The sequence below is a fragment of the Macaca nemestrina genome, chromosome 12, assembly GCF_043159975.1.
Source record: "Macaca nemestrina isolate mMacNem1 chromosome 12, mMacNem.hap1, whole genome shotgun sequence".
NCBI classification, from domain to species: Eukaryota; Metazoa; Chordata; class Mammalia; order Primates; family Cercopithecidae; genus Macaca; species Macaca nemestrina.
In genome coordinates this window covers 95,110,799-95,136,872 of record NC_092136.1, presented here as the reverse complement: position 1 = coordinate 95,136,872, position 26,074 = coordinate 95,110,799, and the positions used below count along the sequence as shown (strand labels likewise).

Below are 26,074 nucleotides of genomic sequence, written 5' to 3'. Positions count from 1 at the left end.
GATACTGGAAGCCACAGACGTGGTTGCCGTTAGGTCTTTGACAGATCTTTTGATTTCGAAGCAGAGTTTTCTCTGTAAAATGTTGATAATTTTTTACTTGCCTTACAGGTTGCTGTATAGTTGGAGAGAGATGTGTGTTAATGAACTTAGTAAACCATGTAAGAAAGAAAAGGACAAGTCTATGTATTTTTCCATTTTCCCAGACTGTCTTAGCTCTTTCTGTGTTGTGGGAATATATTTCAGTACATACTGAGTAATTTGGTTAATACTCACTTTTCTGTCCTGTTTAATTATTGCCTGTAAATGAGAGGTAAAGATTATGCTTTTAGTCAGAATGACTTTTTTTTTTTTACTTATTTTTGATGTCCTTATTTCTATCTGTATTTCCCACCCCTGCACTTAAATAGTAATTCAGGGCATTGACTTTTGATTCTCAAATAATTAAATTGCCTCCTTGACACTTCAGCAGATAAGGGGAATTAGTATATTTAGTTTGTAAAGACTAAGAGTTAAGGAAAATTGTGCTTAATGAAAGTGGGGGTAAATCTAGGGTAAAGCAAAAATTTTTAATTATTTTAGTTTAGGAGAAGAGATGAAAGTAAAAGTCTCTTAACCTTTTCTCCCCATCTCTTCAGCCTTTTTATTTTCTTCCTTTGAAAGAATTGGATTATAATACCTTAAGTTTGTATTGACCTTCACAGTGTTTAGGGTGCTTTCACATTATCTCAGTTGATTCTTACAAACTGAGAAGATTTAAGTGGCCTGATCTCAGTCATACAACTAATAACAAAGAAATCCATTTAATTCTTAATACTGCCTTTGTAATAAGCTGTTTCAATTTGTCCTCTGCAATATTGAGGCTGCTAGGGAATATCCCTACTCCCAGCTTCAGCATCCGTGAATGCCCAAAGGCACCTAAGATTCTCCAGGTAATATTGGTTGGAAACATGAAAGTTAGCCACACTTTAAATACTATTGAAGATTAACTGAAGGAGTAGGAGAAGAGTAAGCTGGCTGCTTTTATCTCTCTTAACAGTTGTTTCACCAATTCCTTAGTAAGATAAAGCAGCAGTTCTCAAAGTATGGTCCGTGGATCCCTGTGGATCCAAAACCCTTTCAGAAGGCCTGAGAGGTCAAAACTGTGTTCATAATTATACAAAGACTTTATTTGCCTTCTTGACTGAGAGCAAAAGCAGTGGGGGTAAAACTATGCTAGCCCCTTAGCATCAATCAGGTTAGTAGCACCAAACAGTTATCACTGTATTCTTTACCACCGCACATTCAACAATGGGGAAAAAATTTCAGTATCACTGAATGTCCTTGAAGAAGCAGTAAACATTTAAATTTTGCTGAATCTTGACCTTTTTGTGTCCATCTTTTTAATACCCCGTATGACAAAATGGAAAGTATAAAGTGCATCCACTGCATAGCAAACTGGCTGGCTCCAGGAGAAAACTTGTGCAGTTGTTTTAGTTGCAAGCTGAACTAGCCACTTTTTTCATGTAACCCTATTTTTACTGGAAATAACACCTGTCAGACAAACTTTGGTTACTTAGACCTGGGTGTTTGATAAACATTCTTATAAATGAATAATATGACCCTGAAAATTCAAGGAAACTAATTGACAATATTTGCTGCCAGTGATAAAATTCAAGCTTTCAGGGAAAAAATAGAGTTTTAAAAAATATGTATCTGTCACCAGTAGCCTTAAAGCTTCCCGATTCTTAAAGGCTGTCCCCTTGAGATCAAGTATGATATTAGTGGATGTAATTTTTTGATAATGTATAATAAAATTTGTCAGTATTTGAAAGATTTATGTAACTCATTGAGCCAATATTTTTCAAAAGACCAACAGAGAAAGACATTATTAATTGGGGTCTTTCTTTCCTTTTCTGCCAAGAGCAGCCAATTAGAGCGTAAAGGACAAGGTAATCTTTGTATCTGACTATTCTTTTTATCACTGACAATGATTATTGTCAGTTGTTTTCCTCTAGTTTTCAGGATCACTTTGCTTATTTTTGAGGAAATGTTTATCAAAATCATATATGGGTAAAATCCATTCAAACCGCAAAATGTACAAGTGGATTTTAATATGATATAAACAGTTGAGGTCATGGATATGATTTCAGATACCACACTGCAATTAGCCTTTAAGAAGCTATACTTGTTGAGTTTTAGTGTGGTATCAAAGAAAAATATTCACACTTACCTTCTTTTTCCAACTATATAGCTATGTCAGGTTCGATTTTTCTCGCATTGTTCAATCAAAACACATCACAGCAGATTGAATGGGGAAAATTTAGCTGTCTTGTATGAAATAGACATTAAAGAGATTTGCAAAATGTAAATGTCATTCTTCTCACTTTTTATGTTTTGGAAAATACAATTATTCCTAAAAATAATGTGATTTATATTCACATGTAATAGATTTTATTACTATTTTAAATGAATTAAACATCTCAAAGTTTTCTCGGGTTTAATTTCTAATACAATAAATGTTGGCAGTTATAACCCACACATAAACAAAGGTTCTTTGGGGTCCTTAATAATTTTTAAGAGTGTGAGGGGGTTCCAGGACCAAGACATTTATGAACTACTAAGCCAGAGTTACTACTGATGCCAGTATATGGTATATATAAGTGTAGTTCTATGGGGAAAATAAAAAGCTTAATACCACTGATAGAAAATGTTGGTAAAGCCAACTCAGTTACCTCTGTTTGGTGTGTGTATGACTTGCAGATGCTGTCTACCACCCTTTCAGTGACGTCCTAGAAGCTTCTCTACTACCACAGTAACTGGCTAACTGGAAATGATCTTTCCCTAATTTCCATGAGCATCTTTTTATCTGATAGAAACCAGGGAGGGAAAAAAACAAAGTTCTTTCACTTGGAAGGAATATTCTCCTTTAGTACTGTGCAACAGCTGAAGAAAGGTCAAATCCAAAAATTATGTCCATTATACCGAATTGATTGGTTCTTGGCTGCAAGAGAAAGAAAGACCCTGAGTAGCAAGGTTAGCCTGTTTGGCTTGAAAGCTGAGAAGTGTGGGAGAAGCAGCAGCCGGAGGAACAAGAAAAAATCTGAGAGAAGAGACAGAACTGTTAATGCAGGGTACTGATAACAAGCATTGTTAAGATTAAGACAAAGGAAAACAGAACCACTGCTGTAAACAGGAGATGGGATAGTTCTGAATGTGGGAGTCCCTAAATAAATCCACAAAGGTACAGTGGACTTTCTATGTGTGTGTGGTGGGTTTGCGGGGGTGGGGTGGAGGGGGTATGGTACACTATACACAAAAGCTATGACAGCCAGCAACTACCTGCATTCAGTGTGGTCTTGAAGGCATAAGAATAAGGGTCTATTTACTCTGTCTGACTAGATCTGGTGAGACCTATAAGTGACTAGCTGTATCTAACTTGTCCCTTAGACATCACTGTGATAGGAGTAGAGATAGTGGGCAGGAAGTGGAATTCACTATATAAAGTAAATACATTACCAAGCAAAAACGTTTAGTCATGTGTCCCCATAACAGTTCCTTAAACCTATGTGATTTAAACTATTTAAAATATGTATCCTATGTAATCTAAACCTGTAGTTACCATATAGAATTACTATTTGTCTTTCAAAAATCCGAAGAAAGACTGTTCTTCAAAAGTCTGATGACATTTCCAAAAAGCCTTTTCTAATCTTCCAACTCTACCTTCTCTTTCTATCCTCTGGACTGCCATGATATTCAATTGCACTGCATTTATTGCACTTAGCATACTGAATTATAATTAACAATTACATAAACATTTCTCCAACTAGGTTGCCTCTTATTTGGGATCTAGTTAATGGACAGTTTATTGTTAGCAAAATAGGATTTTGATTTAAAAACATTTATTTAAAAAATATCAGTAGCATATTTATATTAGATACAATACAATATAGCCACTGTATGAAAACTTTTCTCATTTTCCAAAATACGGCTGTTCTTTTATGGCTTTATTTTGTTCTCTTTATAAGAAACACTTTCAGAAGTGCCATAGCAAAGATTATTTGAGAAAATAATCTTTGAGTGCATTGGTGCCTGGACTTCTTTGCTTCTTTGTTTTTGCTTTCAAGCATTTCATCATCCTTGTGGCCATGAAAATGTTTCAATTAAATACATCACTTTTGAAGGAAATTCTAATAGAGAGCAAGAATGTCCCGTCAAGACACCAGCCTTAGCTGCTGGTCCTTCTCAGAAATGTAAAGTGGCCATTGCTTTTAAATGGACACATGCTCCACTTCTTGGAATCTGTTAGTGTTTTATAAGGAATGGCTGTTTTTGAGTAGTTAAGAGTATACCTTCAAAATTCCAAGATTCTAGGTGAGCCTAGGGTTCCAGTTTGACTTTAGAATTCTGACAGCCTTTCAGTCTTCTACTTCCACAAGCCCTTTACTTTGAAAGTCTCCCAAACCAGCTATGAACCCCTTGACCAGCAGGCACTCCCTTGGTAAATGTGAAATAGAGTTGTTCATAGGCCCAGACTACCCCATAACTAGCCTTTACTTTTTAGATCCATGCAGAAGTGAGTCATTTATTGGTCTGTGGGCCAGTATATTGGCTGCCTCTTGAGGGACGCATGAATATCATAAGATATTTTATTCCTATTTAGGCTGGTTGAAATATCTTGCCTTATGCTGCCTAAAGTTTCTAATAAGGTATGACAGGCATTTAACCTTATGTTTTACAAAGAATGTATTGAAAATATTATATGTGAATAAATAAGACCAAAAATTAAAATGGCTGATTTAGGGCTATATTATTTCTTGCACCACCAGGCACTTCTTAACAAGTATAAAATACGTATTTTAGTAAGACTTATTTTCTTTTTATTCCCTGCTAATTAATAGCTACTTGTAATGGAAAGATATGTTCTTCTTTCTAGATACATATTTTATTTTTACATCTTCTTATACTGAAAAGATGGAACTAGTCAGTTGAAGAAATGAAAATTATCTTTTCAGTTATCAATATATATGCTGAATATTTAGAAAGATCACATTTACCTCATGGGTACTAAAACTGGGTTTTGTAGAAGATCATTGTAATTATCTGAGACTGTGACTCTTACTTCCTTTTTTTTTTTTTTTTTTTTTTTTTTGAGATGGAGTCTTGCTCTGTCACCCAGGCTGGAGTACAATGGCGCCATCTCGGCTCACTGAAACCTCCGCCTCCCGAGTTCAAGCGATTCTCCTGCCTCAGCCTCCCAAGTAGCTGGGATTATAGGCGCCCACCACCACGCCCAGCTAATTTTTTGTATTTTTAGTAGAGACAGGGTTTCACCATGTTGGCCACGCTGGCTTCAAACTCCTCACCTCAAGTGATCTGCCTGCCTTGGCCTCCCAAAATGCTAGGATTAAAGGCACGAGCCACCCGGCCCAGCTGTGACTCTTACTTTCAAAACACATTTTAGAATATCTATAATAACAATAGCTTCTACTGAATACTGCTTGCGTGCCATAGTCTATGCTAAGCATTTAAGCTCTGCATATGTTATCACATTTAAGCATCACAACCTGCAATGAATTATTACTCACAGATTATGCATAAAGAAACTGGGGCTCACAGGGCATTCTTAACTTCTTAAATGTTATAGTACCAGTAAGTGACAGACTTAGGATTTGCAACCAGGTTGAACTCCAAAGCCTGGCTCATTATGCAGGTATAACCACTGCCTTGTCTTATATTTCATGTTTTTCTTTGTGTAAAAGGCTGTTATAAAATGTAAAACTAATGAAACTTAATAGGACCTGATTATTCAAGAGTTTATAGGAGTGATTTCAAATTCATATGTATTCTATCTTATTTTTACATTAGAAATGCAAAAAATTATTTTATAAGATTAAATCTATTGAGAAACACATTAAAGTTCTTACTGAACAGTTTTAACCTGTATAGTTATCTCTTTTATGTGTGTAAATCCTAATTATGTGACCATTCTTTCTTAACCTCAAGATTTTTTTTCCTAATTTACCAGCATACTTTGCCCTCCTCCTCCTGCCAGCCAGTCATTAATTAGTTCAATAACATTGAATCATTTAATACTGCTCTAGTGTCTGTGACAAAAGATATTATCTGGAAGCATTTTGAGTTTAAGTATGTGTCGCGCAAATTGGACCTCTAAGAAATATTCTCACTTTTTTGTAAGTTTTTTTCAGTAAAGCAATTATTTATGAAGATAAATAATAACATGAATGCCCATTTCCACTACTCGTTTGGCTTTCATTATATGTTGAGACAAAAATTTTGTTTAAAGGAACCAAAGAAACCCTTGGACTCTTATCATTCCCCTACCTACATCCCCTATAGTCTACAGAATGTACATCTCTAGATTTTCCAGTCTTACAAAGGGTTTGTGCTGGGGAGGGGGATTTATGGGGAGATGTGGTTCTGCTGTTTATTTTAAGTTAGAACTCCAATTCTGAGAGTTTTGTTCCAGAGTACTATTAATATTACAGGTATGTTCAGGCATTTGTGAATTAGCCTAGAAACCTAACCACTGCGTATAACATTGTTTCCAGAGGAACATATATCCTCAAATTCAAGTAACTGCTTCACTGGAGACTGTCTTTTCTAACTTGTTTACTCAACATTAAAAAGGTAATGATTTTGGCAAAAAAGTATTTTTCAATATGTTTACTCCAAGAATGTGCTTGTCAATTGTGCTGTGTCTAATAGGAAAACTGTGTTAATGAAGTTCTATCCAATATTTAGGTAGGAGATGAAATGAAGAAAGAGATAAAGTTGGTTAATAAGCAGGGTGTTGGGACAACCGATGGCCAATATCAAGCTGGTTTATCCTTGTTCACTTGTACTGACCAAGGTTTGAGCCCAGCATGGTGAATTTTAAGTTGGGTAGCATATTTGTTATTATTTATTTTTGTCTTTAAGGTAACACAAATGAAAAAGAAATCATATTTTACCTACCCAGAAAGTTCCTTTTTGATATAAAATTAGATATTTAATATGTATATCTCAATTTTTTGGTGTAAATTAGTAAAGTAAAACAAGTCAGTCCAGCAAATGTGCTCCAGTAAAGAAAAAAAACCCTAAAACTAATAAAAATAAATGGCTTTTAAATGAAAGTAAGATACCTTAACACTAAATTCCATGTAATGTTCGAATTCTTTTATCAAAACTTTTGTATGTTACTTGAAATTAGTGAACTCTCAGTTGAGGTGTGGAATACCTATTTGTGTTGTAGTTTTATTATTTTAATAGAGTATGACCTATATAATTAATCTCATGAGATTAATTTTTATATTGTATAGCTGTTAAAAATAACTAAAGCCCTAGTTTCTAATATTCTTTAGGCAAAGTGCAATGTTGAACACTCAAAATTTGCATAAACTAGTAAGTATTCTTTTGATTATACAAGAAACCTATTTAGTATTTGGTGCTCTTAAAAATGAGGGTAAATGTATGTTTAGGTAGATAGGAATATAGAAACAGTTTTCTTTTTTTGTAAAATTATACAGATTGCCATTTTATGCTTACCAGAATTCTATGTCAAATGCTATTACCTTTTACTGGCCTTCAGATTCTTAGGCCAGAAATGTTAAGGCTATTAACATTTATAAATCACTGAGTACTATATGAATATCTTTTATTTATTTAGGAAACATTAAGTGCTCTCATCTGTTAGGCACTGAACAAACTTAGAATGAGAACATCAGGGTTTTTACCTACATAGCGTGATGACTTGCAACACATGCCTGGGTCTCACAGAGATCTTCAAGGTTATGCCTCCCAGTTGACAAGATGGTCAAGAGCAGGATTTGGTAAACTTTCTGTAATGGGCTGGGTAACAGTATTTTGGGCTTACAGGCTGTACACATAAGCACAGTAGTTCTATAGTAAATAATTGTAAAGCTTTGAACTAATCGTCTTATTGTCTTAAAATCCTAATTCCCTACCTACATTCCCTAACCAACATTAGCACAGTGGTGCTCAAGAAATGTGTCACGTAATAAATGAACCATACACTTAACTCCAGAGGGGACAAAGGTGGTACCTGATGCAGGAATACGTGAGTGTTGGTGTTGGGGAGTGTTGTGAGAGGAAGATTATTCAGCAGAAACAAACCCTTCCTCTGATGAGCAGAAGTGGTGGACGTCAGTAATTAAAAAATGGAAAATCAAGTCATTCAGAATACTTTTTTGGGGGATAAGCTTTTAAAATTGCACACTGAGCATTTAATCAATGTAGTTAATATGGCACCATTATCTAGGTTGCACATTTGTGAAAGCATCAGTATATGATGCGTTCCATGGTTGGGATCTAACGATACCTAGATCAAACCATGACATAACTAGTTCAGTGTGCAAGATTCAAGCCCTATTCAGTCAGAATTCTTCCTTTGAAATGAGGATTGACAATTAAGCTTTTTTTTTTTTAGACAGCGTCTCACTCTTATTGCCCAGGCTGGAGTACAGCGACGCCATCTCAGCTCACTGCAACCTCCGCCTCCCGGGTTCAAGCAATTCTCCTGCCTCAGCCTCCCAAGTAGCTGGGATTACAGATGCCTGCCACCATGCCCGGCTAATTTTTGTATTTTTAGTAGAGATGGGGTTTCACCATGTTGGTCAGGCTGGTCTCGAACTCCTGACCTCAAATGATCCAACCACCTTAGCCTTCCAAAGTGCTGGGATTACTGGTGTGAGCCACAGTGGCCAACAGTTAAGCAGTTTATTAATGTATGCTTCAAATTAGATTTGGTAGGGAGTCTCCTGACTAACTCTTGTTATGGTTGTGTAGTTTTATGATTACATATGGGAGAATTAAATGCACAAAATGCATACATTGATATGGGTGACCTTTCTTATCTTACTCTCTTTTATCTTGTAAAGCAATCACTAATCTAAATGCGTGTGGTTTTAAAAAACAAATTTGCATGATGTATAAGCATGTAGTAGTGGAAAATATTTTACTTTTTTTTTTTTTTTTGAGACAGAGTCTTGCTTTGTTGTCCATGCTGGAGTACAGTGGTGTGATCTCGGCTCACTGCAACCTCCGCCTCCAGGGTTCAAGCAATTCTCCTGCCTCAGCCTCCTGAGTAGCTGGGAGTGCAGGCGAACGCCACCACACCCAGCTAGTTTTTGTATTTTTAGTAGAGACAGGGTTTCACCATGTTGGCCAGGCTGGTCTCAAACTCCTGACCTTGTAATCCACCTGCCTCGGCTTCCTGAAGTGCTGGGATTACAGGTGTGAACCACTGCACCCAACCAGTATTTTACTCTTAATTGATGTTAAACTCTTTTTTTTTTTTAAATCTTGCCTCCTTTACTAATTATTGCTAACATCTATGTGATTTTATCTTACTTCCTTTACTAATTATTAGATATTTATTAGAGCTGTTGTGGAGAACATATTTGTCACAATGGAAAATGGAATGAATTGATAATAAGTACCTCAATGATAACTCCATTTATAGTTAGATGTAGATATTTATAGAAACAATTTGATTTTTAAAAACAATTTGATTTTTAAAAACACTGAATAAGAAATTACCTAGGATGCTGCCATCAATGTGCTGAAGCATTTCATTTTTCATTTTAGAGTGCTACTAAAATTTGAACTCATTTTGACAGTGTATATTTAGTAAATTTTGCATTTAATAAACCACTGTGTTATCATTCATAAAAAGTACTGTGATGTCACAAAAATGAAGTAATATGTCTTCTATCACTCCTAACCTGTCCATTGCCTTTTCAGTGATAGGTATACATTACATGACTGTAAAAAAGGAGTCTTTTGTTACTATAAAAGGTCATTTCTTTTTATTCTACCTGTATAGTCATCTTAACACATTTTATTGTTTATGGATCATTTCACAGAAGGTGTAGAGCACTTAGAAACTAAAATACAGTATGCTGTCTATTGTAGGATTTCTAAAATGAAGGCATAAGTCAGTGGAAAAGCTAGACTGGTTCACAGAAACTTGATACATACCTTTTCTAGAGCATATGTGCCACATAATTGGTTTACAGTTATTTCTAGGAAAAATTCACATTCAAATACTAAGTTCCTCTTCATTATTTTATAATAGATATTTGTTTATCAAGGTCAGTTGAATTCACAGGGGACACAGACCGTGTATGACATGTCAGGTGTTTATTTTCCTGAATGTCATTGTAATTCAGCATTTCACCAAACTAGGTAACAATTTTTAGGACTTAACTTCATCTTCATTGAATTAATAGCCTTCCCAAATTGCTATGATTGACTGTTCTTACTTCCCCTCCCCCCGACCGAAGCTATTGTTTTATTTAAAATATTTCATTTGGAGAAAGATTGAAATATTAACCAGCAAGGAATAACAATTCCGTAGGCGAATCAGTTTGTTTAATGTCTAGGACGATGGTTCTGCAGTGTGGTTCTAGAACCAGCAGTATCAGTATCAACTGGGAGTTTGTTAGATTACTTCCCCACCCCCCACCCCTAGACCTGCTGAATCTTCTGAAATTCTGGGGATGGGACCCAACCATCTGTAGTGTAACAAGCCTTCCAGGTGACTCTAATACTCTTAAGAATTTAGTACCACCAGTCTAGTATTATTAACCAAATGCATCCACAAATGAAAATTGTTTACATCCACTTTAGTTTCAACATGCATTATCAGTTGTTTGAGAGAGATTATATCAGCAGTACCAGTGCTAGAATCAGGAAGATTCCTTTTGCCTGTTTTACAAAATACAGATTTGAGACCTTCAGATATAATATGCTCTCACTGTAAGAAAAATATGTCGTATTTTGTTGTTGCTACATTCTGAACTTTAGCTTGGGGAAAAAGGAATTGGGTTTTGAAAGCTTGTTTACGACTGGAATCAAGTGAAAATATCTCTTGGACGTGCTTGCTTACATAAAAATAAGCATTTTGGCACTAACACTGGTAGACTCTAGTAGGTCTTTCCATTTAGATTATTTTTATTTCAAGGAAGATTGATATTTTAAGCTTTCATAAAGAAAAGAACTTTTTATAATCAAAGAAGAAATGATAACGTTTGTCCTGATGACAGATTTGGGATTGATATATATATATATTTTTAATTCTTTTGAATCTCTTGGACAATATTAAATATATATATATAAATTATGGATGTTCTCTTTCACCTATAGTAGCTTACTCTTCAATTAAAAATGGAGTGTCAGAAAGTCTCCATTTGGAGACAGGAGGCCTACAAATTAAAACAAAAGAAACCCATGGCATGTGTATTATACATGAACCATAGATAAATAGAAGGTTGCTCTTTGAAAAGCAAAGATTGTTTCAGTTAGTTGCAGTTCTATCTAGGACGGTAACTATAAGTAATTTTATTTTGTTCTTTGGTTGCATCTAATTTTGAGGTAATGGGTGTTTTCCTCATATTAACTCTAAGTTAGTACTAAAATTTAACCTGTATTGATGTTACTTATGTGAATAGTGGGCTGTATTAAATTATCCCACTTTAATTCCAAAGTTCCTTATGCATGGGCTGCCCCAGAAGCATATGTAATTACTTAATTCTAAACCATGGTAGGTGACACTTTTCTATTGAACATTTTTCTATCTCCTTCTGTGAGGAAAGGGCTAATATAGTACCTTAAATAGAACTGTCTCCATGGCAATGGACAGTCAGCTTTTGACTTTGAGTCTCATGAAAAAGAAAAATGTAAAAAGCATTTTCATGGTCTAAAATAGCAGTATGGCAAAAGTAAGGTATGAGAATATTTCCTGTCAGTTACTGCATGACTGGTTAAGGCAGCAGAACTTTATCTTTTTATCTTTTTTTTTTTTTTTACATAGGACTTTTTATTTGAGTATTTTGAAATATTACAGAATTCCTTCTCTGAATTAATGAATGATAATTATTATCTTCAGATTGATAGAGAACTTGAGAAGCTTAGATATAGGATTGGGTCCATGCCTGAGGAAAAAAGAGTTGCCTAGCTCTGGTTGTAATTTTACTCTCATAAAGAATAAAAATACTGACTAAATTATGGGTCATTCATAAGTACATTTAAACAGAACTATCTCTGGAATACTGGAAGCAATAACAAGATTAAAAATAAAAGCTTAACAAATTATGCCAGTTTTTTTTCCAGCCAACTCCTACGATTTGGGGTCTACAGATCACTTATCCTATTTAAAAGACTCCACTGGCAGCCTGCTTCCCTTCACTCTTGCATCCACACTTACTTAAAAGCAGAGCCCTTTGATTCTAGCTGCTTGTTCACCTAGCTTTCAGTAAAGGTCAGTGACAGTGCTGTATATTAGAAGCTAGAGAATAAGACCACATTGTCATCGGTAATCTTTGTATTTTTCCTTTCTATTGTTGTTTGCCCCTTGACTAAATCTTATCTCAGTATAGGGCTCATTTTCAATTGAATCAGCTGTCATCTTTAACATATCGTCAGTAAATGCTTAATGCTCTGAGGTTACTGTTAATGAGGGAATTGGTTAATCAAATTATGTGACATAAATACAGTGGAATACTGGGCAACTCATAGGATATAGATCTATGTATAGAAGTGGACAGACATCCATAATATGTTATTGATTGGAAAAGGCCGAGTTTTTTTTGTTTTTGTTTTTTAGGAATATGAAGATTTTTGTTTTCATTTAAAAAAAAATAAATACAGAAGGAAGGAATCCAAAATTAACAGTATTAATTTCTGGGTGGTGGGGTTACAGGAGATTATTTTTACGATCTACTTCTCTTCATTGTCCTTTGTTTTTAACAATAAACATATTTTATAAAATTTTGAAAGCTATTACCTTTTTGAAATAATAGAGAAGAACAGATAATTTAAGTGATGGATAGTACAGACAGTAGATTCAAATGAGATGGCAAATTAAAGATGCATTGAGATAAAGACAAATGTTCACAGGTTTAATAGATATCTAAACAGCTATGGGTAAATCACCAAGGGAATAATAATGTGTGTGTAGGAGGCTAATGAGGACTCAGATGCATAGACATAGATAAATACAATCTGGAAATGAATGAAGGTACTGTGCCTATCTATAGCATATTTCTTTATGTTGTCATATCAGTCATTCTCTTTAGGAATCTGATGTGCTTTATTAATATTTCATCAGAATATTAGTTCTTTTCCTTAACTATGAATTCAAGAGATAGCTGCAGTTGTATTGCTATACTTTTATACCATATGGTAGATAATAAAACTTACTGCATAAATTTTAGGAACTTAAATATATAATCTGAGCACTATATGTTAATCTAGAGATATTTTCTATTAGGAACTGAAATAGAAAAAGATGGCTACTTTATAAAAAAATGTAATTTTATAATTATTTAATTAATATGTATACTAGGATTTTTGAAGACTAAAAAAAGGTATATGGAGTCTGTCCTAGGTTTTAGAGAGCTTACTGTGTGGTTAGAGAGAAAGATGTTTTATAAATAACTACAAAGATGGCTAAAAATGAAAAACTATACCTTTTGACTTTTTGTAGAAGTTAATAGATTATTATGGATCTTCACTTGTGAAAGCATGGATAAGTTTCAATTAATTTAATACATTACTGTATGGAAAAGAAGGGTAGTTAAATATTAAATACTTGTTCTTATGTTTAAGGCAAAGGTATGTGGTTTCAATGGACTGTCTATTTTTAATGATTTTTTAAAATATATATTTTAATTCTCAAAAATGCAAAATGTGTTATAGCATTATAGAGTATCTATAACCAGTTATTTTATAAATGGGTGTTTTTTACTTAAGTGGCTTTACTTTCCAATTTTATTTTCCATTTCTAATAGGATGGGTCATTTGTTGAACAAAATATAGAATTAGGGGCCTCCTTTGAGCCAATTGATAGTTTTCTAAACCCAGCCTATTCTGTAAATCTTTTCTTTAGCTTGTGAGACAATTTCTAAACATTTTGTCTAGTGTTGTACTTAGGAACTTAATATTGCATAATTCTAATAATAACAGTTACTTTTTTTTTTGAGATGGAGTTTTGCTTTGTCGCCCAGGCTGGAGTGCAGTGGCGTGATCTCGGCTCACTGCAACCTCTGCATCCCAGGTTCAAGCGATTCTCCTGCCTCAGCCTCCTGAGTAGCTGGGACTAAAGGCACGCACCACCATGCCCAGCTAATTTTTGTATTTTCTTTCTAGTGTAGATGGGGTTTCACAATATTGGCCAGGCTGGTCTCAAACTCCTGACCTTGTGACCCACCCGCCTTGGCCTCCCAAAGTGCTGGGATTATAGACGTGAGCCTTTTATAGTTGTATAGATAATGTCACACTCTTAAGAGCTTTACAGATATTTATTCATATAATATTCTCACTGCCTGTTTTAATAGCCTTCTATTCACCCACTGCTGTGGGAGGGACTGCCACTCTTGGGTCATGGGGGTAGCTGAACATATACCTAACACTGTACAGATGAGATCAACAGTTTGGTTTATTAGTCACATATACACACAGCCCGGGGGAAAGGACACTGCACACCATGCAGTGCACTTGGAAGTTGTATTCTGGAACAGAATGAGCAACCAGGGGCAGTGAGACAGGCTTTGTAGAATAAAGAGAGTGAGATGCCCCACGTTTCTACATGAAACTATGATTGGCTTGTTTACATAATTGCACGAACTGGCAGTGAACTGAAACCTGCCACCCAGGAATAAGTGGGAATTACACCTGGTTCGTTTGAGAAGGTGAGCTGTTTGGCCAGGGGACCTTATGCCCATGAGCAAGGTAGGGAGGGAAGGGGAACTTGCAATTATCTTTTAAGGTCCTCCCAATTTTACCAGATTCAAGGGATCCTATAATATTGGACTTCAATTTTAGGCCTTATACCACACTTACCCTATGAGGGAGGTATGTGCTATTATCCTCATTTCATAGATGAGGTTATTAGGTACACAAGGTAACTTGTTTAAAACTATTAACAACCATTCCCCTGACTATTTTCTTCTGTATTTGGTTTCCTTCAACCCAGGTATTATAGAAATTCTTGATGTCCAGAAATAAAAGGAAAGCATATAGAAATGTGATGTTTTATCCCATTTCTAACTCAGAAATGAACTACCTTGACATTTTTATTAATTGCCGAAGTTTTTAATCCAAGTCCCCTGATGATTCTGTTTCCATTTATTAGTCCACAAACTCTGATATAGGTAAATACATTTGCATTTCTTGATTGAGAGCTGATAGACATAATCTTTATAGACAGAGGTAAGAGATTTGGTTTCCTCTTTAAGAGCCTTTAAAAGCAGAATGAATAGTAAGATAATTTGGATTTTGCTACTTTTGGAGGGAATGGTCTCCTGATCATCATTTCTAAAGATCAGTGTTTCTGTGAGTAATTTTAACTATCTGTGTTTCTTAAAAATGTATAAAAACCTTTTGGTCAATAGAAATTTTGCTGGTTTACTTGATTACAACTTTAGAATTTGCAAACTTGATTTGTCATTATTGTTTTAACACATACTTTTCTATGCACCAGGAAGTAATTAATGATTATCTGGGATATTTTTTATTCTTTTCCCCCATAATTGTGTCAGAGCATCTTATTTCTCTTGATAAAACTGGGTATCTTTTTCTCTGAATTTGTTTTTCACATAATGCAAGTGTAATTGTAAACTAGCTGCTTTTGTTTTTTCCTTTTCTTTAGTCTGGCCAAACCTTTGATATAAAGAATAATAATATTTATAGAGTATTATTTGTAATGAACTCTATGTCCTAATTAAAAGCAGATTTACCAAGTTTGGGTTTTTCTCATTCCCTTTATCTTGCCTGTGAACTTTGTCAAATTAACTTTTAAAAAATATAAACTCTGTTTATTAAAGAGTCTTGAATCTAGTATATGGTAACAAGTTTCTGTAGTCTTCCTTTCTGTTTTAATAAGAACTGTGATTTAGTTCTTATTAAGTTATTTAGTGGTAGAATGCAAAATGCTCTCAGTTCTGCTATAATACATAATGCAAATTTGTTTCAATTGATGTATTAGGGAATGATTTGAGCATAACAGTGAATTTTGTGTATTAGGATACATACTTCAAACATCTACCCTCTACCTTTAGTTCACCAATGTGTTATGAGTGCCATCCATTCATATTTGGTGTTACATTGTTCTGTCTTATTTCAGATCATCCTTCTGCTGCTACTTTATAACTTACAGGCTATAGGCCTTGCAGTAACCACTTCCTTAAACAACTTTCTTTTTCAAGGTAGAGTGCCATATACATATATATTTTAATTATACTTTAAGTTCTGGGATACATGTGCGGAAGAATGTGCAGGTTTGTTACATAGGTATACATATGCCATGGTGGTTTGCTGCACCCATCAACCCATCATCTACATTAGGTATTTCTCCTAATGCTATCCCTCCCCTAACCCCCTACTCCCCAACAGGCTCTGGTGTGTGATGTTCCCCTCCCTGTGTCCTTGTGTTCTCATTGTTCAACTCCCACTTATGAGCGAGAATGTGCGGTGTTTGATTTTCTGTTCCTGTGTTAGTTTGCTGAGGATGATGGTTTCCAGCTTCATCCATGTCCCTGCAAAGAGCATGAGCCCATCCTTTTTTTTTTTTTTTTTTTTTTTTTTTTTGGAGATGGAATTTCTCTCGTGTTGCCCAGATTGGCGTGCAATGGCACGATCTTGGCTCACTGCAACCTTCGTCTCCTGGGATCAAGCTATTCTTCTGCCTCAGCCTCCAGAGTAGCTGAGACTACAGGTGCATACCACCACACCCGGCTGATTTTTGTATTTTTAGTAGAAACGGGGTTTCGCCATGTTAGCCAGGCTGGTCTCAAACTTCTAACCTCAGGAGATCCACCCGCCTCAGCCTCCCAAAGTGCTGTGATTACAGGCGTGAGCCACCATGCCTGGCCAAACTCATCCTTTTTTATGGCTGCATAGTATTCCATGGTGTATATGTGCCACATTTTCTTTATCCAGTCTATCGTTGATAGGCATTTGGGTTGGTTCCAAGCCTTTGCTATTGTGAATAGTGCTGCAATAAACATAAATGTGTATGTGTCTTTAGAGTAGAATTATTTATAATCCTTTGGGTATATACCCAGTAATGGGATTGCTAGGTCAAATGGTATTTCTGGTTCTAGGTCCTTGAGGAATTGCACACTGTCTTCCACAATAGTTGAACGAATTTACACTCCTACCAACAGTATAAAAGCATTCCTATTTTCTCCACATCCTTTCCAGCATCTGTTGTTTCCTGACTTTTTAATGATGGCCATTCTAACTGGCGTGAGGTGGTATCTCATTGTGTTTTTGATTTGCATTTCTCTAATGACCAGCGATGATGAGCTTTTTTTTTTGTATGTTTGTTGGCCACATAAATGTCTTCTTTCGAGAAGTGTCTGTTCATATCCCTTCCCACTTTTTGATGGGGTTGTTTGTTTTTTTCTTGTACACTTGTTTAAGTTCCTTGTAGATACTGGAAATTAGCCCTTTGTCAGATGGATAGATTGCAAAAATTTCCTCCCATTCTGTAGATTGCCTGTTCACTCTGATGATAGTCTCTTTTGCTGTGCAGAAGCTCTTTAATTAGATCCCATTTGTCTATTTTGGCTTTTGTTGCCATTGCTTTTGGTGTTTTAGTCATGAAGTCTTTGCCCATGCCTATGTCCTGAATGGTATTGCCTAGGTTTTCTTCTAGGGTATTTATGGTTTTAGGTCTTATGTTTAAGTCCTTAATCTACTTTGAGTTAATTTTTGTATAAGGTATAAGGAAGGGATCCAGTTTCAGTTTTCTGCATATAGCTAGCCAGTTTTCCCAACATCATTTATTAAACAGGGAATCCTTTCCTCATTGCTTGTTTTTGTCAGGTTTGTCATAGATCAGATGGTTGTAGATGTGTGATGTTATTTCTGAGGCCTCTGTTCTGCTCCATTGGTCTATATGTCTGTTTTGGAACCAGTGCTATGCTAGTTTGGTTACTGTAGCCTTGTAGTATAGTTTAAAGCCAGGTAGCATGATGCCTCCAGCTTTGCTCTTTTTGTTTAGGATTGTCTTGGCTATATGGGCTTTTTTTGGTTCCATATGAAATTTAAAGTAGTTTTTTTCAATTCTGTGAAGAAAGTCAATGGTAGCCATTTAAGTGAGGAATTACTACCTACCAGCCAACCTATATGCTCTGATAGTTATAAGCACATTTGGCACTCTGATGATCATGCAGCTCTTCTTTTAGAAGAAAAAAATGTATTTTTTGGCAATTACATTCTTTGGGAAGGAACAGCTGTATTTGAAGTCCTGTCATGATTATATGAACTCTCTACAAAACAGTTATGTAAAGTTAAACCTCACTAATGTATACAGGCCCAGTAATACTTCATGCTGGAACTAAAATTATTTAATATATTTTTAAAATAAAAATATGTAAGGACAAGTCCATACGTTACTTTTTGAGGACTTTCAAATGTTATTCACACTACTAGATTATAAAGGTTACTAGTCATATAAAGATTATTTAAAAGACTACTCTATCATTTACATAAAATACCTTAACATAATCCTTGATTCATTTAAAAAAAAAAAAAAAACTAAGGAAAGAAGAAAATCATTGAATACCATAAATCCTAACAATAAATAGATTATTATTTCTTTTTTTTAGATTATAGTATGCTTCGTCACTGGATCATTTATGAACAACATAAATTGACTGGGCATGGTGGCTCACGCCTATAATCCCAGCACTTTGGGAGGCCGAGGCAGGGCAGATCACTTGAACTCTTGAGTTTGAGACCAGCCTGGGCAACATGGTAAAACCCCATCTCCACAAAAAAAAAAAGAAAAAAAAAACATAGAGTATAGAACATTGAAGAGAATTTTAGACATATTTAAAATTACAGTTCTTCTGCTATTAAATTATGTAAATTATGTGATATTATATGATATGTATCTACAATAGACTTTTTTTCTAATCTTGGTTTTATAACATTTTACCAAAAATCCAGAACCTATCGGTTTATCAATAGGTTAGGTAAAATTATTTTTAAAACAAGAAAACATTTTTTAAACTAGCATGGGAAAGTAATTTTAAAGCATTTAGCTTATTTTCTTTCTGAAAACTTTCTACCAGCATTTAGAATCTTTCACAGCATTCTGTATAACCACAGAATGTTCATGCAAAAAGGCCTCATGGAATGTCTCTCATTTTTCAAATGCAAAAATTAATTCCTTAAAAAATGATCAAAGCCCTGATCCTTTCAGTGCTAAGAAGGGAAGATAACTCAGGTTTTAGTACCTTTTTCATCATATCGCCTTACCTCTAGCATTAAGTTATATATTATTTTGTTTATTACTCTTTGGGTGTCTATATCTAATTTTACAACTAGTTTGTAAACTCCTTTAGGCAGTTTTTATACTTTCTGTTCTTAAAAGAGCTATTACATAAGTTGCTTAACAATGAATTTAGTTGGTACATACTGATTGGTTGGTTGATTTCTTTGATTTGAAAGTGTTTTAAACTTAGAATGTCTAGCAGGCCTCTGGTCTTCACTGATGTCCTTTCAGTGCTTAAAAAGTAGTGATGTTGGCCTGCACAGTGGCTCACGCCTGTAATCCCAACACTTTGGGAGGCCGAGGCAGATGGATCACAAGGTCAGGAGTTCGAGACCAGCCTGGCTAAGATGGTGAAACCCCATCTCTACTAGAAATACAAAAAAAATGCCTCTGTAGCCCCACCTACTCAGGAGGCTGAGGCGGAAGAAACGCTTGAACCCGGGAGGCAGAGGTTACAATGAGCTGAGATCGCACCACTGTACTCCAACCTGGGCAACAGAGCAAGATTACGTCTAAAAAAACAGTAGTAATGTTTAGGTGATATGAATGACCCTGTTTATTTTGAGTTAACTGAAAAACTATTGATTTAGTACACTAACATTGAAACCTTAAGTACAGGCTAAGGATAACAAATCCTGTTATCTTCAGTTAAGTTACTTAAAAAAGAATGATAAAGAACAGAAAAGGGCCTGAATAGCATCTGTATGCAAACTAATCTGGAAAATGGGACGAGATATCAGGAGAATGACAAATTAAAGGAAGTCTTTGTGATTATTAGAAGATAATTACTTTCACAGATCTTAATTATAGCGTAATTATAGCTTTTTCTTTCTATCAAAAACTGCACTCTGAGAATTTTCTTGCCAAAACAGGAATTGAGAAACTTTGGATGTTGTGAAGTAACTGTATTAAATTATGTGTGTGTGTGTGTGTGTGTGTGTGTGTGTGTGTGTGTGTGTGTGTATTTTAGGACTGGCATAAATCCAGGATGCCAAAAAACATTTTAAAGTGGTTATTGTTCAAAAATAGTTTCTAATATCATTAAATGTGTAATAGGCTGAGTAATATATAGAAATAGTGTGTTATCAAGCAACATTTATTGAGCACCTGATTTGAATTAGTCATTAAGCTGGAACACTTCTTTTATAATTAGTGAAAGAGAAGATAAACACTTTTATATAAAAGGTATATAAAAGAGGTTTACTTCTGTTTCACTAAATGATACCAGGTGTCACATAAATGGGAATCCGAAAGATGGGAAAACTCACTGTGGTTTTGAATGAGTCAATATACAGAATTTAGGAACTATGTTGAGGTTTATGTGACGTGTTCATCTAAGGGAACACTTGGAAAACAAAAGTTGAAAAGTTAGATTAGGGGCCAGAATGTTGGATATCTTGCCTTTCTGCCTCTACTGTCCTTCCCCCAACACCACCCCCTCAATAAGCTAAGGATAAGATGATAGGTAAACTGGGGTAGTAGTATTAGAAACGGAAAGCAAATTAGAGTCACTGAGAAGAAGTTTGTGAACAGGTGGTGAGATAACCTAGTATAAAGTTGTTATTAAATATTAAGGTGTAATGCATAATAAAAGTTTGGGTCTTTAAATGCAAATTAAAATAATGAAACATTTGATTCTTGACAGTGTTTTCATCTCCCTGAAACTCATGTCCTTCCACATTACTGTCTTATAAGCATGTATCCCTAGATTGTGAGAATCAACCTAAATCTGAGCCACCTTATTGTGTGGATTTCTCTTATATCAGTTGGTGTCGCCATTATTCATCCATCCAGTCATCTAATTCAGAATTCTGTGAGGAATCCTAGACTTCTCTCAGTATTTTACCCTAATATTCCATTAGTCACTCAGTTCTATTTAGTCTCCTAACTAGCGATCAGTGTAATTCCTTTTCTTTAATCCGTACTACTTAATTAACCCAAATCTTACTAATAGCTCATATTTCCCCCAGCCTCCCCCATCCCACTCTACTTTCTAATGGATGTCAGAAATATTTTCTTAAAAGACAAATATAATTATTTTACTATTGCCCATTATTTATATAACATCAAAGCTCTTTAGTCTGACATTCGTGACGTGACTCTTGCCTATGTCTCTAGTCTTATTCCCTGAGAAAGTTTCAGGAATCATGTAGAACAACATAGTTCCCGCGATGTGTCACGTCTTTGTATTTTATATTTCTTTTTCCTGGTATTGTTGTATCCACATAGACTTAACTATCCTTTTCTAGGTATCCTGACAAATTTCTACTCCTTCCCAAGATTTATCTCATCTAGAAGGCTGTTTTAGTCCATACTCTTGCAGGCAGAGTGAGGCATTCCTGTTTTGGTTACTCCCATTATAGCTCCTAACATATATTGTAATTGTGCATCCATACTTATTTACCTGGCATTTCCTTGAAGTCAGCACTTGTGCTTCATTTATCTTTGTATTTTCAAGCACTTAGTTCAACACCTTCCAGAAAATGAGCTTGTCTTAGTCCATGCAGGCTGCTATAACAAAAAGCAAAGATTGGGTGGCAGAAGCAATGAACATTTATTTCTCACAGTTCTACAAGCTGAGAAATCCTAGATCAGGGTGCCAGCAAATTATGTCTAATGAATGTCTGCTTCCTAGTTCATAGACAGCTATCTTTGCACTGTGTCCTCAACAGGGCAGAAGAGGGCCAGGGAGCTCTTGGGGTCTTTTATAAAGGGCACTAATCCCATTCACGAAGACTCTACTCTTACGACCTAATTACCTTCCAAAGGCCCCACCTCTTAATACCATCACATCGGGGGTTAGGATTTCAACATATGAATTTTGAGGGGGGGACAGGAACATTCAGTACATAACAGAGGTTTAAAAAATAATCAAATGAATTAATAATTCTTCTTTATAAAAGTTACAGTGTTTAATTTCAATTTTAGTAAGGTTTATTAATAACATTTATTTTTCATTAACTTGTATTATAAATTACAGAAACTTTATTGTAATAATTGTAATTTATTTAAATGCCTATTTATCTCAGGTACCTTGCTAGTCACTTAAAAAATTATAAAAATTTCAAGCAACACAAAACCAGAAAAAATAATGTAATGAAGCTTCGTAAACCCATGACCAAATTTAATATTGGTTAGATTTTTGTCACTGTTAACTTCATCAATCCTGTGTTGCTATTATTGCTGCTGAAATAATTAAATCTCAAAACTCATTTTCTTCTACCTGCTGTATACTTTAGTATGTATTTCTAAAATAGAAGGACACATTCTTATATAACTGCAATGCCTCCTAACTTTTTGAATTTGCAGCAAAGGGGTCACCTATCAGCAGGATCCAGTCGTACTGGATGAAGATGTCTTTGATCTGCTTCTTGGAAGCCTCATTCACATATTTCTGGTAATAGGCTACCAGGGATTTGGAGACATACTGCTGGATAGCACAAGTCTCAGCCACATGACCACTACCCTTCACATGGACACAGATGTCCACACCAGCAAACCACTCCTTGCCCAGAAGCAGAGGGGTCAATAATTTTTAAGACTATAAAGAGATCCTGACATCAAGACATCTGTGAACTGTTTACTTAAATGAGCATAAGAATGGTTTTAATTCTGATTACAGTAGGTTTTAAGTTTATCTGTGTACATTAAAGCACAATCTTGTAGTTTTCTGCTTATAGACTTGGGGATTGGCAAAATAGAGCAGAAATGATGTCTTCGTGCATTTACTGTACAGATCAGATCTGTTCATTCTCTTCCGGGTAAAAATGAAAACGCGACTGCTCCTTTTAAAACTAGGAATAAAGACTTCTTTTAAGTTTTATTAAAACTGAAGTTTAATATAATTCAAAGTAAAATCAAGCATACTTGAATGTATACAGTTGTTGTGATCCTGGGAGGCTGTGTGAAAGGTGCTTTCTCAATTTAAATGAGAATGTGAGTTCTTGTTATTTCTGACTCAGTGCGTAAAGAAGTACTGGTTTCCATATGGCTAAATGCTTATAATTTGTTTTGTAAATCTCTAGAAATCAAATACATTTAATATATTTTCCTGATTCCTCTAAGCTGAGTAAGTGACTTGTATTTTATCATTGTGTTTTGAAAAATCTGAAAACCATCCTATCATTCTGTTCCATTGGAATAACCTAAAGCCTTTTGATTTTATAATGCTATAGTCAAGCTGGTAGATGCTGAATATGGAAGCTTGATTTAAAACTCCGCTTTTCCCTCATACACCAAGATAACTACATTCACTGCATATTTTTGTTTCTCCAAAAGTACTAGTAACTATTCAACCATCTACTGAGTAATATTAGAATGTTACACAACTATAATTGTTTCTAATGGTAATTTTACTTTCTGAAAGCTTCCAATTTTAATTTCTTTTCATCTAATTGAGACATTTTAATAAGTAAAGCTTTCTAAAATTCAAGGGGAAGTTTTATTGTTACACAATACAGAAACTGTAAAAAAATTATTCATATAGAAGTAAAGCCTGTCTTAATACTTTTTTGGGACCAGATCTTATAATTAGTGGTAGAAAAGCATATTGTCTTTTTGTTAATAAGGAAGCAATGAGTTAAGTGCTTATTATGGACTTGCATTATCTCAGCTACTAAGATTTATAGTTCTCTCCTCATTTTCTTGGGCTTTAGCTCAAAATTTTACTAGCATACTCAACAGCTATATTTTGTAGCACTATAACTCTATAGAAAGTGTTCAACACTTAAAAGCTTATACAGGAGGCTTTGTTGCCCAAGATTAGTGTCACAGCATGGAATATTACTGATTTCTAAGAAAGTGGCACAAATTATGGGAAATTACAGATACTGTTTGTTTTAATAATTAAGAAAATAAACAAATAGACATCCAGAGGGCACATGGAAGATAGTAAGTAGATTGATGTTTAGGACTGTGTTTTATATATTGGTTTAACTTATTGGTGTTTCTAATAAGAATTCAGAGAACATTAATTTCCTTAAATCCACAGGATGTTCTTGTTCTGTTCAAGGAGGTGAAATGGATGAAAGAGCCTACAGCCAGACTCCTATCTCCTTAATTCAATTCAAAAAATATATGAGAATCCATTATTTTCACTTTGCTGAGCTGTAATGCTACAGATATTGTGTTAGAAATTGATTCTACTCTTTAAGGAGCTTATAGTCTGAAAGAAGCAATAAGATAATAATATATGTTAATAGCTATAAGAGAGGGAAACAGTATAACTGAACCTTAAGAAAAATAAATTTAAATTCATAGGAAAGCTTGGGAGTTAGGAGAGAAGGAAGACCAAAGGGGTTGGTATTTGAGACAGGGCTTAAAGGAAGTATGGATAGCCTTTCAGTAGAGAGAAAAAGGGAAGGCAGATCCTCAGGAATACACTGGTTCAAATACATCTAAATTCCACAGAGCACAGAAAAGACAAGTCATTTTAAAACTATCAATTACCTTTTAAATTTGCAGGTGACTGTAGCTTTGATTTATGTCACTCTGTGGCATTACATGGAAAGTGGAAAAAGTGTGTTCTTTGCCACTTGCCTCTGGGTGACACTGGACATGAGTGTGATTTTAGATTTATTTCCAGTTTAAAGGACTAACTAGTAGTACAATGCTGATGGTGTTGCTTAAAGACTCTCCTACGGTATTTGTTCTTAATTATTTCCACCTTTTTAGATTTGTATAATTCTGGGGTCGTACAGGGTTCTCGGGCTACCTTGAAGTGGTCCTTTTGTTTTTAGAAGCTTGCCACTCCGTAGTCAGTGTATAAATATAAAAACTTGTTTGCACTTTGAACAAGTTCACTATGTGTTCTAATGACTAAAAATTAAGGGATTTTGTTAGTAGCCAAGCAAAAGCTTATTTAGAAATTCAGCTGTACTGCAATGCAAATTAAACTCATTAGCTGCCCTTTGCTAGATGGATATACATTTTTAATTCTTCATTCATTTTAATTCTTTTAGTGCTGGGATGAATCCATTCATCTTTAAGTACTTAACTGCTTCCACTACAATGAGTACTACTGCCAGTTTCCACTAATAATAGCAGTACTCATGGCTACCATTTCCAGAGTACTCACAAGGTGAGCTTGTGTAGCTTTGGGCTCACAGTTAGTAAAACAAGTAAAATTTATGTAATGGTTCTTACCAAATGGCACACCAAGATTTTTTTTAAATGAGAGTGCTTAATCATAATATCTCATATTATTTCTTAGAACTCATTCTCTTGGAAAAGTGAAATAGAAAAACATACTGCTATGCCAATGACCATTATTACATAAAGCTATAAAACCCAGACCAGAAGTTTACCTCACATGTACACCATTCTAAGATTGAAGTAGTCAAAGATGAACAAGGTACTGACCGACCGGCCTACAAGGAGCTGATGATTCAGTAGAGAGAGGAGGTAAAGAAATTGCTATAATACAGTTGATAACTACAGTACTTTTGAATGGAAATGTTTTGAGAATTCAAGTTAAAAATCAAATTTCATATGTATTGTTGAAAAAGGCTAGATTTCACGCTATTAGTAGCAAGATCTTTCCTATGTTCCTCAAATGATTCTACCCAGAGGTAAAACTCTTGCAGGAAGGACTTGATAGCCTTGGCTTTAATAGCTCAGTTAAAAGGAGGTCACTCTTAAAGTCTCAGGCCCTTCGGATTAGATGAGATTCCCCATTATGAAGGAGAATTTTGAATGCTCTTTGGAGTGTCAGTGAATTTCTGACACCCCTGTAATATCTGCTGGGCTTCTGATGCTCAGTGGTTCCTTGAACCACTCTAGCTTCAAGTA

At 35.0% G+C, this 26,074-nt stretch overlaps 1 protein-coding gene and 1 long non-coding RNA gene across 7 annotated transcripts in view; one reads left to right on the top strand and one right to left on the bottom strand.

Moving 5' to 3' along the window:
- LOC105484317 (sestrin 3) overlaps positions 1-26,074 on the top strand; it is a 59,110-nt gene that overhangs the window by 6,048 nt on the left and 26,988 nt on the right. For 2 of the 6 annotated variants that reach the window (XM_011745832.3, XM_071075489.1), the window contains exons 2-3: positions 25,246-25,364; positions 25,497-25,687. The exons of the other annotated variants lie outside the window; for them this stretch is intronic. The gene's annotated coding sequence lies outside the window, so the exon portion shown is untranslated. The remainder of the gene's footprint in view (positions 1-25,245; positions 25,365-25,496; positions 25,688-26,074) is intronic. 6 annotated transcript variants of the gene reach the window in all.
- LOC139357572 (uncharacterized) lies at positions 1,970-25,250 on the bottom strand. The gene is made up of 2 exons (XR_011611006.1): positions 21,690-25,250; positions 1,970-2,307 (listed from the first exon to the last, which is right to left on the bottom strand). It is a non-coding gene; the product is annotated as an uncharacterized lncRNA (long non-coding RNA).